Consider the following 15846-nt stretch of genomic DNA (forward strand, 5'->3'; position numbering starts at 1 on the left):
GGTTGAAATTTGGCATGCAGGTAGATGTTATGACGTAGGCATCCGCTAAGAAAGGATTTTGATAAATTCCAACCCCAAGTTCAAATAGGGGATGAAAGTTTGTATATAACGAGCTTTTGCCCGCGGCTTCGCTCGCGTTAAGAAGTATTATTATATACAAACTTTCATCCTATATTTGAACCCTTTAGGGTTGGAATTTATCAAAATCCTTTCTTAGCGGATGCCCACGCCATAACATCTACCTGTATGCCAAATTTCAAACCGATCCGTCCAGTGGTTTGGGATGTGCGTTGATAGATCACTATGTCAATCAGTCAGTCACCTTTGAGTTTTATATATATAGATAATACTTCTTAACGCGAGCGAAGCCGCGGGCAAAAGCTCGTGTGTCTATAATTATGTTTTAGTAATTTACTACAGTAAGTGATTTACAGTGACTTGTTCTGTTCAATGTTTTGCATACTTATTTCAGAAACTTATAATAGTTATAAATCGAGAGATATTTTCGAATTTTCATGTTTATTATTATATTTTACCTACATACTGTTCGCATTACAAATTTAATTTTAAGCGAAATACAGATACACAGACAAACAATGAATTCTAATGTTCATTTTCCATTCATGCCGAACGAATAAATTTACACAAATCGTGTAGAGAACTCGTAATTAAATTATGTTTTGTCTAAGCCCAGGTATTGTAGGTATTTTGGGATATTTGATTAGGGCTGTCTATTCTCTAGATAGGGTTGTCTCTAAAGACTTAGACATATTTGACTCAACGGTTACTGGCACAAAAAGATTTATATATCTAAGCATTGGTTTGACGGTATTCTCTGTTTGTCTTTTAATAATAAATATGAATACCTATGCTATCTATTAGTTATAACTGAATCATTATAGTACAAATGTCTATAACCTTATTATAAGTTATTTTTTTGTATAAGTGAATTTTTGTAAGTTTTTGTAAGCTGTCGTAATTAAGTAGTGAAAACGTGTAAATGGTATCTAGACTATACAGCCTTCTATAATTTAATAAACACTGTATGTTTTCCAAATAAATAAAAATAAATAAAATAAAAAGTTTATTAAAATTGTTGATAAAATCTTCATATTATGCTTTCTTTTGTCGCATATTTTTCCACAATAGAAACTATTCTACATCCTTTTCCGGGACACAAATATCTTCACACCAAACATCAAAATCTTTTCTGCGGCATACACGTGAAAAGGTGACAGAGAGGAATTACAATATTTTCTGAATTATGGACAATAATTCTTGCGATATGGCTATTTGCGTGTTTTGTCATGAGTACACATACTGAGGCTGTTTACCCACGACGCCGCAGGCCGCAGCGACAGCGTTTTTCGCCTCTTTCGCGTTCTGCGGCATCACCGCGGTAGAAATACAAGGATCCGCGCGAGTAGCCGCGGTGGGGTGCCGCTCCAGCTGCGGCGCGTGTGAAAGCCATAAAGTTAATATACCTAGCGGAATAGAGAAACAGGAAGAAGGCAAGAGAGATGTCACTATCAGTAACACTGCGTGGTAAAAAGAGACGTGTGATACATGACAGCAGCACTCTTTTTTTTTCGTCCAGTCGGCACGTGCCGCACGTTGACAATTTAATCTCATAGAAATCATGTTCAATCATGCTTGTGTAAGTGTATACGTACACAATATATTTTTAGACACAGATGAAACCAATTTCGGTTTGGTTAGACACCTACATTTTTCCCAATCTGTCTAATGTCTCTTTCCGGGACTTAAGGTATTTGCGTACCAAAATTCATCAAAATCGGTTAACGGCTTATACGTGAAGGCGTAACAGACAGGCAGTCAGACATACTTTTGCATTTATAATATTAGTATAGATTCTAACAATTGATTTTTTAACCTATGGACACTTCACACCACGTCAGTCTGGCCCCGTGGTAAGTACCTGAAGGACTTGTGTTACGGGTACCAGACAACGGAAATAAATATTTAATACTTTTATACTATACATATAATAAATAAGATTTTTCTTATAATAAAACACATACTATTTAATACACATCCATGATCCAGGAACTTTAAAAAATTTATAGTTCCGTCGGCGGGATTCGAACCCCCGGCTTGAGCTACTAACAGCCCACCAACTGAGCCACGGAGGTCGTTAAAATTAATTGATTGAAAAACGCTATTACGTCACAGTACGACCTTTACTTTCCACGTTTCTAAAAAAACTAAAAACACGCGCGGTTTCTTATAAAATAAAGCAGCAAGTTTACAGACTTGACCTGTTCAAGTGCTGGCGGTGTCAAGTGGCCGAAAACACTGGCGGGTTCTGTTGTTGTTACGTTGTTAGGGTTCTGTAGTTTTGTTTCCAAAAGTTTATTATCAGTGACCGAATAAAAAAAAACTAGCTAAAAGGCGAGCTTTGTGAGGGCTTGTGTCGTTTTTCTGTGTGGTAATAATATTTAAGTATATATACCTATGCTGATGATACAGCTTTAATTTTCTATAGGGATACTTGGACTGAGGTGACTGGACTGCAGAAAGTAGCCAAAATTTGCTCACATTAAATATTTCCAAAACGTCGTTTTTACAGTTCCAAACTGTAAATTCTCGCGTGGAAGATATTCATATTAAAATACACACTTGTAGCGAAGAATGCAATTGTACTTGCACCAATATTACAAAATCAGAGACTGTAAAATACCTCGGTGTAATAAATTAAAAAAAAAAACCTTGACTGACCGATGATAACACATCAGCATAATAAAAATAAAAATTACTGTTAAAGTGACACACACAAAGTGACGAAGTGAGCACAAATCAATAGGCGTGGTAGTTTTTCCGTAAAGTGCACGACAAAAGTGCTCCGGTTGTGTGATATATATTATATATTACGAGCTTTTGCCCGCGGCTTCGCTCGCATTAAGAAGTATTATTATATACAAACTTTTATCCCCTACTTTAACCCCTTGGGGTTGGAATTTATCAAAATCCTTTCTTAGCGGATGCCTTCGTCATAACATCTACCTGCATGCAAAATTTCAGCCCGATCCGTCCAGTAGTTTGGGCTGTGCGTTAATAGATCACCATGTCAGTCACTCACCTTTGAGTTTTATATAAATATTATATAGATTATGATGAAATTGAGATTGAGAGGCTCAAATACAATGGAAATATTATACATACGCACAGTGGAAAATCATAACCCTCTTGCACTTTTGGGTAAAAAATCAGAATAAGGAATTTAACTTTGATATCCGTCTGTCACCAGCGAAAAAATATAATAAGTACTACGAAAATAACTATTTTCCAAACACCATGCGTGATTTTAGTCATTGTCTATAACGGAACCCCTCATGCTCGAGTCCAACTCGCACTTGACGGGTTTTTTCACTTTTCTCGAGCAATGTAGGTTAGATAATTAAGTTCTCGTCTCACACTCAAAAAAACCAAATTATAATTTGTTTTTCTCAATTTTCTTTGCCTTAAATATTTTAAAAGGACCTTCTTCTAAGTTTTTTTAAGAGCTAAAGAATTTTTTCTCAGTTTACGTACTTTTTGAGGCGAAAGGCACATCCTTCTCTACATCTGTGCCAAGTTTCATTTAATTTGGAGCAACTGTAGTTTGAATACAAACAAATCTTACTAGTTTATAGTCTATAACAGATAACAGAATTAGGGACTGTTTCACCACTTCCATAACTTATCTATCTACCATCCTATCCACAACTTATCTGACAGATACTTCATACTTTATCTGTCAGATAAGTTGTGGATAGCTTATCCAGTAAGTACTTATCAGGAAGTGGTGAAACATACCCTTAATATTATAATATTTCTTATATCTAAAACACCCAAACATGTAAGTTCATTGCCTTGATTGGGTATATTGAGCCAAATGCTAGTCATTTATTACGCAAAAGTTATTTATTAGTCTTACAATATTACGATTATTTGTTACGAACACGTGATATGAAAAATATATCTTGATATCCAGTTATGAACAATTACCACAAAGGTAGAGTTATAATTATTTATATTATAGTCCTCGATATCTATATATTTTTCCTACATTATTAAGCTTTGATTCTGTCTGGATTGTATCAAGAGAAAATTTATTATTATTATTCTCATATTGCATTGTATTTTTCAAACAAACGCGATAGAACGCAAGTATCACCTTTCTAAGCGGGTCCCTAGACCTACAATAACATTGAACAATATTTATTGAACAACTTATTTGACAATAAGAATGAAAGGCGCGTTCAATTTCAACCCTAACGGTCAATAATATTGCAGAATATATGATATTGTACAATAAAATTGATCGTCTTGTAATCTAATAATCCAATCCAACGCTAGATTGCTTTTAGTGCTAGGTGCTAGATTGGATTGCAATTTACTTCACTCCAGTGCAATCCAGTACCCGTTTACATTATTCCAATAGCAATCCAGCTAGATTGGATTACTGGAATGGAAGCCGGCTATTCTTGGTAGACGGTCACGTGATCATACAGCATTATGCCAAGCAAACTGACAAGTAAAATTTTAGCTGTTGCGAGAGTCGAACCCCTGAGTTGACACTAGTTTTAACAACTAAACTATGACATTGTTTAGAAAATATTATGAAAAACAATAAATACTGTGATTTAAAAGCCGCCATTCTGAGTGTACAGAGAGTTTATTATTCTATTATTATTCTAAGTATAGTTATTATTCTCAGTCCGTTTCGCTCGCGAAGTGTAATGAACGCAATAAAATACCCGCCCACTATTTATAACTCTTAATTAGTTCAGTTTTTCTACGGTGTTGTGACGAGGATTTGTTCAAGTAAATAAATACATATTTTAGTTAATAATAAATCATAAGAGCGACTGTATGTCTGCCTTTTTTAATCTTAGCACGCTTCAACTGCTAAAGTGATTGGTATGGCTGAATTATTTAAATATATTTTGTTCTACGGGCAAGACTTTAGTTTCCATAAAGTACGTACAGTATACGTATAATAAATCATTATATTATTGTTGGTGCAACTAAGTTTCGGACAATATCTTGTATGGCTTAAACCTAATACTCCTATAAGATGATCTAATACAGAGGTTCCCAAACTTATTTTGTCTACCGCCCTAAAGTGGGCGAAAGAACAAATTATATTTTAGCGCCCCCATTTTTTCAATTTAAAATGCATCCTGATGAAACAAATCACCCCAAGTCTCTACACAACGCCCCCATTTTTTTTCTTCTGGGTCCCACACCCTTCAGACTTAAATCGCCCACTTTGGGAAAGGCTGATCTAGTACACATTGAAAATTGGCAAACTTCATCAAAATCGACGGTAATTTTCTAACTTTTCTTAAAACTCAAATCGATGGGTCAGTGTACCAATTTCTGATTTATAACCTGAGTTTACCATTAAACTGGGTAGTATATTGAGTTTTATTCCCGTTATTTACGGACACTTTATGTTAAATTTTATATCCGAGAAGGTTTGGGGTGTAAAATCAGTGGGATTTCCCTCAGGAGCACCCCACTTGCCACGATTGAGTTCGTCGAGTCTTTACACTCATAAAATAATGTACTCATCCTACAAACGTCGTTTTGCCTACGTGGTGAAAATATGCTGGTGCCTCTTTACAATAGTTTTATCCTACACCTCGTGTAGACGGGGTAGTGGTGTAAGAAGGCGGACGATGGCCTTTGGATTACCAGGCAGTAATGAGCCAGCCTTTGTGTTTGACACAAGTGATCGTGGTCTACAGTTCACGATGGCCTGCAGTGGGCCACTGTGGGCCATTTTGTACTGGGGACTTTAAAGTACATATATCTTCTAACGGCGCAAGGAGTTTTCATTTTTATATTATCTTGTAGGATAATTGAAATTTTATCTTTGCTACAACCCTCGAATCTTTTTCATGAGCTGGATTAATTAAATTTTAATGATGCAGTCTCTATATGTTAAAATACACATTGGAATTCTCATATTATTATTAATTATTACGGTATTAAACCAATGTTAACAGCGTTTTACATTTGTCGAAACTCCAGAAATTTAATAAGTCTGTTTGCCATTTTATATAAGTATTTCCCGTTTGATTAAAGGTAGACTGAATTTAAACTGTAATGCTTCGGAACACATCGCCTAAGCAAAATTGCAGTTACCTTTCTAGGATCATAAAGAGTACTTAGCTCTAAAAAAAACGGCCAAAACAGATAGGTATTTAATTAATGCTCAATTTTAATTTTTTTAATACGCAATATTTTAGAAACGAGTAGACGCTGAATGAAATATTCTAAACGTAATCATGATCGAATGGTAATTATTATTTGGCCTCATATACTTTAAATATTATCTTCGTAATACATTATTCCATTTTATAGGGTTTTAATGTGGTACATGATTTAAATGTTCGTAAGGTTGTCCATATGGATATAGTTAACTAGATGACGCCCGCAACTCGTTATCACGCGGGAACCGTACATTTTTCTGAGACAAAAAGTATCCTATGTCCTTTCCCGGGACTTAAAGTATCTCCATACCAAATTTCAGCAAAATCGGTTCAGCGGTTTGGGCGTGAAGAGGTAACAGACAGACAGACATACTTTCCCATTTATAATATTAGTATGGATGTCCTAGGCACTACAGTATTTGACGAGTGGCTAAAATAATGTATTAATCATCCAAAATGGATGCAAAGGCCTTGTTGTATTTAAAAATTTTGTTCAGCCTCAATTTTTTTACAACTATAGCAGAAAACTGATGATGATGAGAGGAGCACATGGCTAACACACAGTTCCCACTCTGTCCAGTAATTGGACATCGACAAACACGCGATCAATTAACGGTATTACTCTCGCGATTATTTGCCCTGTCCAGAGATTGGTACAAACAAACAAACATGTGATTTAATAATATGTATTCACATGTTCCAATTTGTATCTTTATATAGAGCGCGGCTCTTGACTCGGAGGTCGTGGGTTCGATTCCCGCGTTGGAAACATGTTACATATTTCCAAGTTTGGTTAGGACAGTGCAGGCTGATCACCTGATTGTCTGACAAGTAAGATGATCCAGACTATGACAAGTAAGAAGAGAATAAAAATGAAACAAATACATCAGTTAAAACGCACATGGACTGCTCTTTTGGTTTCACCGTAATCAGGCAAAAATAACTAAACCCTAAATTAAATAAACCACTGGCTACATACATAATCGATTTAAACTTAGAATTAAATCAGGTAAAGTTTAAATTCACCTGTCAAGAACCTATTAGACCGAACGATAACTAGTAACAACTAACTCCAATTACGGGAAACATACATCTACAACTGTATATTGAATATTGATTCTACTACTATAATCAGAGGTAGTACTCATAATTAGCGCCACAATCCTGCATCGCGCTATCAAAGTTTTTTTTTCAGCTAAAATGTTGCTTTTACAGTGAATTATATATAAGGGACACGTACACACCTCAAAGTATTATCACTTAATTTTGTCACATAATATTAGTAACAAGTTTTGTTACACCTTGTATACAAGGGACACAAATACATTCTACAGTTTTATATTTGTTTCTCACACCTTGTATATTTATTATTTTTGTAAATAATCATGTTAGCGAGTCATTTTAATTTTCAGTCAGTCCCGACATAATATTTATACAGTAAAAAAACTCAAAATACGCATTTTTAAACAAGCTCCATTTCGCTTAATTAAATAAAACCTCAAAAGTCAAAAGGTTAACAAGATACCACGTACGAAATTCGCAAAATAAACGCGTGGAAAAAGTTCCCATATCATTTTAACAGCGTTGGCTTCCTGAGGAGCCTTTGGGATTTATAGGGGCGATATGTCGGAGAGTGTTTACACGAAAAAATCACATCTGCGACGCAGTAAATTGTGTTTTAAATCGTGCGTAGAAACGGCGCTACGAATTCACACTATATGGGGGTCATTCATATAGTACCTTACATTAATGATGGTTGGGAAAACCAAGGACAGAGCCTCGAAATCAGCGGGCAGCTGCGGGGCAGTGGCGGCGGTAGAGCGGGAGCGGCGCGTTTAAATGTATAGGTTTATATGGACAAGCCTCGAAAGCCACTCACCGCGCGGTGTACTAGACGGTTTCTCTCGCCGCCGCCAACGCTCCCGCCCCGCTGCCCGCGAAATTCGAGGCTGAAGCCTAATAGTTTTATTAATGTCGGTTTTCTATGAATAGACCAGCAGGCTTAGCATAACAACAGTAGAAATGGGAAAGAATCAACATACTGACAGATTTTAGTGACAAAATGACGGATTTTTGTCTAACTGTCACTTCGTAATAATCACACTTTGCACGCACACTTATACATAATTTAAGATAACTTTAAAGTGCAACATTCCAGTATGAATTTTCGTTATAATATAATATCTTTTGAAACGTGGGAGAGCCATGCTTCGGCACGAATGGGCCGGCTCGACCGGAGAAATACCACGTTCTCACAGAAAACCGTTTACCGGAGGCCCAATCCCCTACCCTATTCCCTTCCCTACCCTCCCCTATTCCCTTCCCTTCCCTTCCCTTCCCTTCCCTTCCCTTCCCTTCCCTTCCCTTCCCTTCCCTTCCCTTCCCTTCCCTTCCCTTCCCTTCCCTTCCCTTCCCTTCCCTTCCCTTCCCTTCCCTTCCCTTCCCTTCCCTTCCCTTCCCTTCCCTTCCCTTCCCTTCCCTTCCCTTCCCTTCCCTTCCCCTCCCCTCCATTCCCATTCCTACCCTATTACCCTATTCCCTCTTAAAAGGCCGGCAACGCAACTGCAGCTCTTCTGATGCTGCGAGTGTCCATGGGCGACGGAAGTTGCTTTCCATCAGGTGACCCGTTTGCTCGTTTGTCCCCTTATTTCATAAACAAAAAAACTGAACAACATCTCTCGACATCAACACACAGACAATATCTAATTGGTTCATAACTCGGTTCGTTCTGTTATCAGAGTCCCTTTGAATGAGTGTTTTTATCATGATGATGATTCGACCCTTTCATGTCATTTTAAATTATGTGAAATGAATCGGCAAGTGATATCAGATAAAACCGCATTGCCGTTCTCTTGTTTGTATATTTATCAATGACGACCTCTGTGGCTCAATTATTGGTTGAGTGTGTGGCAGGCGGCAGCTCAAGCCGGGGGTCACGGGTTCGAATCCCGCCGACGGAACAAAAAGTTTTCAATGTTCCCGGGACTGGATGTGTATTAAATATTATGTGTATGATATAATAAAAATCTTAAATATATGTGTAGTATAAAAGTATGAAAATACGTTGCATTATATTATGTAAAAAATTTTTTTGGTTAATAAATATTTGTATTTGTATATATTTCCGTTGTCTGGTGCCTGTAACACATGTCCTTCAGGTACTTAGCACGGGGCCAGACTGACGTGGTGTGAAGCGTCCATAGATATTATTATTACTAGATATTAAAAGTTAAAACAGTTTTTCAATCTTTTTTCACGATGCGATCCTCCGGTATAAAAAAATATTTCACAATCCTTCGCTTTTTAGGGTTCCGTATCTAAAGGGTAAAAACGGAACCCTATTACTAAGACTCCATTGACTGTCCGTCTTTTCGTCCGTCCGTCTGTCTGTCTCCAGGCTTTATCTCAAGAATATCTAGACTTCTGAAATTTTCCCAGATAGTGTTATATATACAGGGTGTAACAAAAATAAGTGATAATACTTTAGGATGTGTACGTGTTCCTTGTAGAGAGTTCACTGTGAAAGTAGCAGCGCTGAAAGACCAATTTTTTTTTCACTTTTGTATGGGGAAACTCGTGACGCTCGGGGCCTTGCAGATACAAAAGTGAAAAAAAAATTTCGTCTTTCAGATCTGCTACTTTCACAGTGAACTCTCTACAAGGAACACGTGCACATCCTAAAGTATTATCACTTATTTTTGTTACACACTGTATATGTTGCCGCTATAACAACAAATACTAAAAACCAAATAAAATTAATATTTAAGGGTGCTCCCATACAAAAAAATTTTTTTTTGTCTTTTTTGTTTGATATCAATAATGGAAACAGGTAGGCACATGATAGTTTAACAAAGGCCTTAATTATATGTCTACTTTAATAATAAATAATAATAAAATTAAAATAAAATAAATATTTAAGGGGGGCTTCCATACAAAAACACAATTTTTTGCCTACCTACTTCATCTCTTTAACGGTACGGAACCCTTCGTGCGCGAGCCTGGCGCGCACTTGGCCGATTTTTTTACTAAAATTGATATTTTTACTAAAATAAAATAGTTCTCTCAACCTCAGGCGGCCCTTTAGAATCTTCGCGACCTCTGGGGGGGTCGAGATCCACAGGTTAAAAAACACTAGTTTCAATTAATTTGAATGGCTGGCTTCACACAGCCGGAATTTCATAATCGGAAATTCATATTCTTACAGATCGATCTATGAAATTCATAATCTGAAAAAATCTGAATGTGTGTGGAGCGTACTGATATTGTATGGTATTCCGGTCTTTCTGAATTAATAATATGAATTTCCGATTATGAAATTCCGGCTGTGTGAGGCCAGCCTTATTCCTATTTCATATTATCCTTCTCACTTATATAAATCAAACAATCTATCATTGTCGGGAGCTGTGAGATTTTAAAGTGTAATAATATAAAGGTATGTTATTTTACGCCAGCAGCAGAAAGCGAGGTAAAGTGGGTTTGCCTACTACACTCGCAGTTTAAAGAACTGAGCTAAGCCTGACAACGAGTAAGAAATATGGACGTAACAAAAAATCATAAATTATGTACTTATTTAAGATTTTTTGTCACATTATAATTAATTATTATTAAAGAATTAAGACGTCCGCGTCATGACCAACGTAAAAACTTTACTACAAGAAATTAGATTCGGCGTAAAGCAGCCTGTCAAGTTTGTTCAGCAGTAATCAAACAATACGAAAAATAAAAAAAGTCTTATGTTGTAATATTAGGCTGGCCGCAAAAACATGTTTTCGGTTTTCGATTTCCGAATTCATTTTCAGTATTTGAGATTCCATGAGACTAGCGCAAACTTTCGTTTCTTTCACGCGCGAATTCGTTCCGCACGGCGAAAAATGAACGTGTGCGGCAGCATTTTCTACTGAGTCTATTCCGGATTTCCGAATACGGAAAATGAATGCGGAAATCTCATATGGAAAACGTATGTATGCGGCCGGTCTAATAATAAGAAATTTTCTTTTAGCAATCTTGAATCGCGCTATTTAATTTTTTCTGATAGTTTGAACTTGAAGGTTCTGATAGGGGATGTCATCATTTGAGGCTCTTGCAAACATGTTTTCATAATATAAAACGCAAAACAACAATACCCTACTATTGTTAAAAACAACTAAGTAATACGCTCACGATGATGGATCAATTTTGCGATTTTTAATTCATTCTGAATTTACACGTCAGACGATCCATCTGTGTCAAACACGAGTATGATACATTGTTATAATAAATATTGAAAGTTCAATTTTTGTTACTTTTAAACAATTTGTTAACTAAATATTTTATTAAAATACTAATTTCAATTTACAAAATTACTAGATAACGCCCGCAACTCCGTTGTGTCAAAATTCGTTTATCGCGTGGGAACCGTACATTTTTTCCGGGATAAAACGTATCCTATGTCCTTTCCCGGGACTCCCTTAACAAACAATCCCTTAACTGAAAATTTAGAAAATATAAACAGCCGCATCCTCTTTTCTTAGTTCTGCACAGAAGACGCAGGTGCTGTCACACCTGCCCGGCTGACAAAGTCACATTCACAGCGCGTTTTATCCCGGATCAATGGAATATATATCTAATATGGCACACATTCAATGGCGGATACACGAATATTATAGCCTGACCAGTTTAAGCAGCACCTTCGTAAATAGTGTGCTACGTCATGAGGCGTTGGGCTCTAATAATAATAGTAATAATATATATTATGCTAAAGTGTGTCTGTTTGTTGCTTAATCATGCTGAATAGCTGAATCGATTGAGATGAAATAGGGTATGGAGATTCTTAAGTCCAGGGTAAAACCACACGCTAAATTACTATAACGATTTAGATGAAATTAGGAATGAAGGAACTAGAAGTCCAAGGAATAAACATATTTTGTTCACGTACAAAGTTACTGTGCAAAAACAGGTTTCTGATTGAAGGTGCGGCTGTTTTAGAATTAAGTAGCCAATGTGGTCTAAGCTATTACCACACCATATATTTTACTTAATTCCGTCTACGGAATGCGGATAATGGGGATTTTTGTAACCACGTTAAGTACCGTTAACGTAATAAAAGAACAATGTAATCACTCTAACGCCTTTTCAGTCCCATTCATCGCTCAATAGTGCGTTGCTGATAATTGTGAGAGCCATTCGTCTACGTCTACATTGTCTATGGCCGTTTGCCCACTGCCGACGTCACGGGAAGTCACTGACAAAAATTTTAAAAATATACTTGAGAGGTGTCAAAGGACACACGGATGGAACGAAGTTATTTCTTATGTACAAAAAATCTGTAAGTATACAAAAAAAACAAAAAAAATCGTCGCTACACCACACTGTTCAATATCGTATTGAGTGAGAGAGAGAGAGACAGAGAGAGAAACACGCGCGTATCTCTCTCTCGCCGCGCGCGCGTTTTAAAAGTGTCGGAAGTGTCGTTACAACTTTTCGCCTAGTTCCATTTCGCAACGCGCGATAAGTAACTTCGTTCTAAAAATTATGACCTATGCCACGGATAGCGAACCTTACCCTATCAACGTGCCATTGACGCTTTTTTTTTTGTGATCAGTATCGTACCCAAAATTTTGTCGCGTGCTCGCACGCGTGTCATTTTTTTGCCAGGTTTGCCATCCCTGACCTAGGATTAAGACTTCGGCCAAACCGTGCGCCGTGAAAAGGCAAGAGGGGCGCCGTGACTCGATCCTCCATTATTATCCAAAACATATTATAAAATAAATTATAATATTAATTATGTAAATACGGTAGATGTTTAAATTTTTTTTTATTACTATTTACCTGCTTACCCTAACTATAATCACGAAATATATTTTTTTAATAGCTAGGTAGAGTAGGGCACCGTGACAAAATATTTGACGTGTAACTGCGCCGCAGGCTGAAAAAGATTGGGAACCCCTGGCCTATGTCATAAAGTGACATTTCATTTTTGTCGTCGACGTCCCGGTGACGGCGTCAGTGGACAAACGGCCTATGTCTACATTGTCTAATGTCTACTGATAACCGCACAAAGGAATCTTTTAGCTATGGAAAGGTAAAAGCCGAAAGGTGATTAAAGTCGACAGCCATTTCGGCATGCTTAGGAAAATGTGATTGAGAAAATAACACTAAGATTATGTTCCTGATGGGTCTTTCAGAAATAAGTGGAGGTTCTTGTTAAGCATCTTATTTACCTGATGTCTAAACATCCAATAATTTGAAAGAAATATGATCCAACTAGATGACGCCTGCAACTCCGTTGCGCCAAAAATCGCGCAGGAACCGTTAATTTTTCCGGGATAAAAAGTTTACTTTGTCCTTTCCCGGTACTCAAAGTATCTCCGTGCCGAATTTCAGCAAAATCGGTTCAGCGGCTTGGGCGAGAAGAGGTAATAGACAGATAGACAGACACACTTTCGCATTTATAATATTAGTATGGATATACGACGGCTGCGCATACTAATTAAAGTCGGTCAATCATGGTCATCCATCCCATCGTGTTACAAGAGTAATACGGTAGGACGTAGTTCTATAAGACGACGACGAAACTATAAAAGGCCTTTTGTGTACTGCGCACACATTTTGACATTAAACAAGCACACAATTTAACCGGGTACCGTCGAAACCAGTGTGGGAGGCATCATAATTTAAGACACTTGAGCAAGGGTTCCCAAACTTATTTCGTCTACTGCCCACTTTAAGAACAAAATAGTTTTAGCGCCCCATTGTTTCAATTTAAAATGCATCCAGATAAAATAAATCACCCCCAAGCCTTTACACAACGCCCCCATTTTTTTCTGGGCCCCACACCGCCCCCCTTCAGACCTTCAGCGCCCACAAGGGGGCGTTATCACTTTGGGACTGCTCTTGAGTGTACTATTAAGTATTTACTAGATAAATCATATTCTATCATCCTCGAAGTCACGTTAAGACAATATATCTATACTGCCGATATAATACGCATTTTATTCAAATTAGCGAGCGAATAAACTCATTTCTTTATGTGATAGCAGAGATCTAAGTTTTTATTGCTTATAAATGGAGTTTTTATAGCACGGGGAAACATGATAAATGAACTTGGATAACTTTATTTTTGGAATGGAATTTTATGCGAATACGTTTTATATGTAAGCCGCTAAGTTAGACGGTTTAGAAAATATGATAGGGAATATGTTTTATTGTGTAAAGGGGTTGAAATAACTAGTTTAGTTGCATTAAGCTATAACTAATGCTTTAAAACTTTTTGAAGGTTAAATTCTGACTACTACTAATAATAATAATAATAACTTTATTAACAACAACTTTACATCTGTTACATAATTCGACAAGTACAGTACAATTTGTGTGTGGATTTTCAGTTAGCTAACAGATTTTTTCAGGTATTCCGTTACATTGGTGCCTGCACTAGGCTGAGCCTGTCCTGCAGGTCACCGAAATTTTTAAATGAAATGAAATAAGTACCTAGTTACACAAATAGAGCAGTTTCTCAAAGTTAAGGATTAACAAAAGTTAAAATTAATAAAAGTAGAAGTAAAAATTAAAATATTTTCTAAAAGTAAAATTCAAAGTGCGCGCTGTGCGCGCTGTGTGTGTGTGTGTGTGTGTGTGTGTGTGTGTGTGTGTGTGTGTGTGAGTGAGTGTGTTTGTGTGTGTTTATATTATCTCTCTTAAATTTTTTTCTTTTTGTTCGTAATCTAAGGTTTTAAGCCACTTTGTTACTATTTCCTTTACTTCTCTTACAGAGCTGTCTTTTATGCTGCATTTTCGGTTGACTTTATTATATACAAATGGGTGTGAGTATGAACCAAACCTTCTTGCAAAACTAGAGTATATGCGTGGTAAAGGCAACTTCAGGATTCTTTTTTTCCGCAGTGTTTCCGAATCTAGTGATTTAAGAACTGATGTTCCTTAATACATACGAAGAGTAAAAAAATAGCACGAACTGTAAGTACATCCATGTCTTTGTATACACTTATTGTCGGATACCGGATGAGTTTTCTTAATAAAACTTTAAGTACAGACCGCTGTGCTCTTTCCAGGACCATCATTTTAGTGGTTGCCGCTCCTCCCCAAATCGGTATGCAGTACGATATTACCGACTGACATATGGAGATATAAACTGATTGAAGTAATTTTAGAGTAGCAGAAGTACGTAGGTTTTTGAAAATATAGACAAGTTTTCGGATTCTTTTTGCGGTAACGGCAAGATGTTCCTGGAAATCTAATTTCTCATCAACTGTGACACCCAGATATTTTAGCGAGGTAGCGTTCTTCTTCTTCTTTTCGTTAGCTATCTAAAGGGCATGTATGTATCTTAACGGCAATATTGACAGGAGGTGCAGATGCTTTTGTTTTGTGAAAGAAAATAATTTTGTATATAGGCACACTCAGAGTAAGTAAGTTGTCCTGAAGCCATTTAGCGATTGCTCTAAGTGTATTTTCAGCTGTGTTAACTACTTCAGGCCAATTTTTCCCATAAAAAATAATTGCTGTGTCATCAGCATAACAAATTATATCAGTTTTATAGGGGTTTATATTAAATATGTCAAGAATGAAAAGTGTGGGGCCTAAAATACTCCCTTGCGGTATTCCAAAGTTAATGTTTTGCAAATTGCTT

General features: G+C 36.8%; 1 long non-coding RNA gene across 1 annotated transcript; it reads right to left on the bottom strand.

Annotated features, from left to right (window-relative positions):
- Positions 1-290: 290 nt before the first annotated feature.
- Positions 291-5796, bottom strand: LOC121734364. Its single transcript, XR_006036709.1, has 3 exons — positions 5738-5796; positions 2037-2041; positions 291-301 (listed from the first exon to the last, which is right to left on the bottom strand). It is a non-coding gene; the product is annotated as an uncharacterized LOC121734364 (long non-coding RNA).
- Between the last annotated feature and the right edge of the window lie 10050 nt (positions 5797-15846).

The sequence above is a fragment of the Aricia agestis genome, chromosome 15, assembly GCF_905147365.1.
Source record: "Aricia agestis chromosome 15, ilAriAges1.1, whole genome shotgun sequence".
Classification (NCBI taxonomy): domain Eukaryota; kingdom Metazoa; phylum Arthropoda; class Insecta; order Lepidoptera; family Lycaenidae; genus Aricia; species Aricia agestis.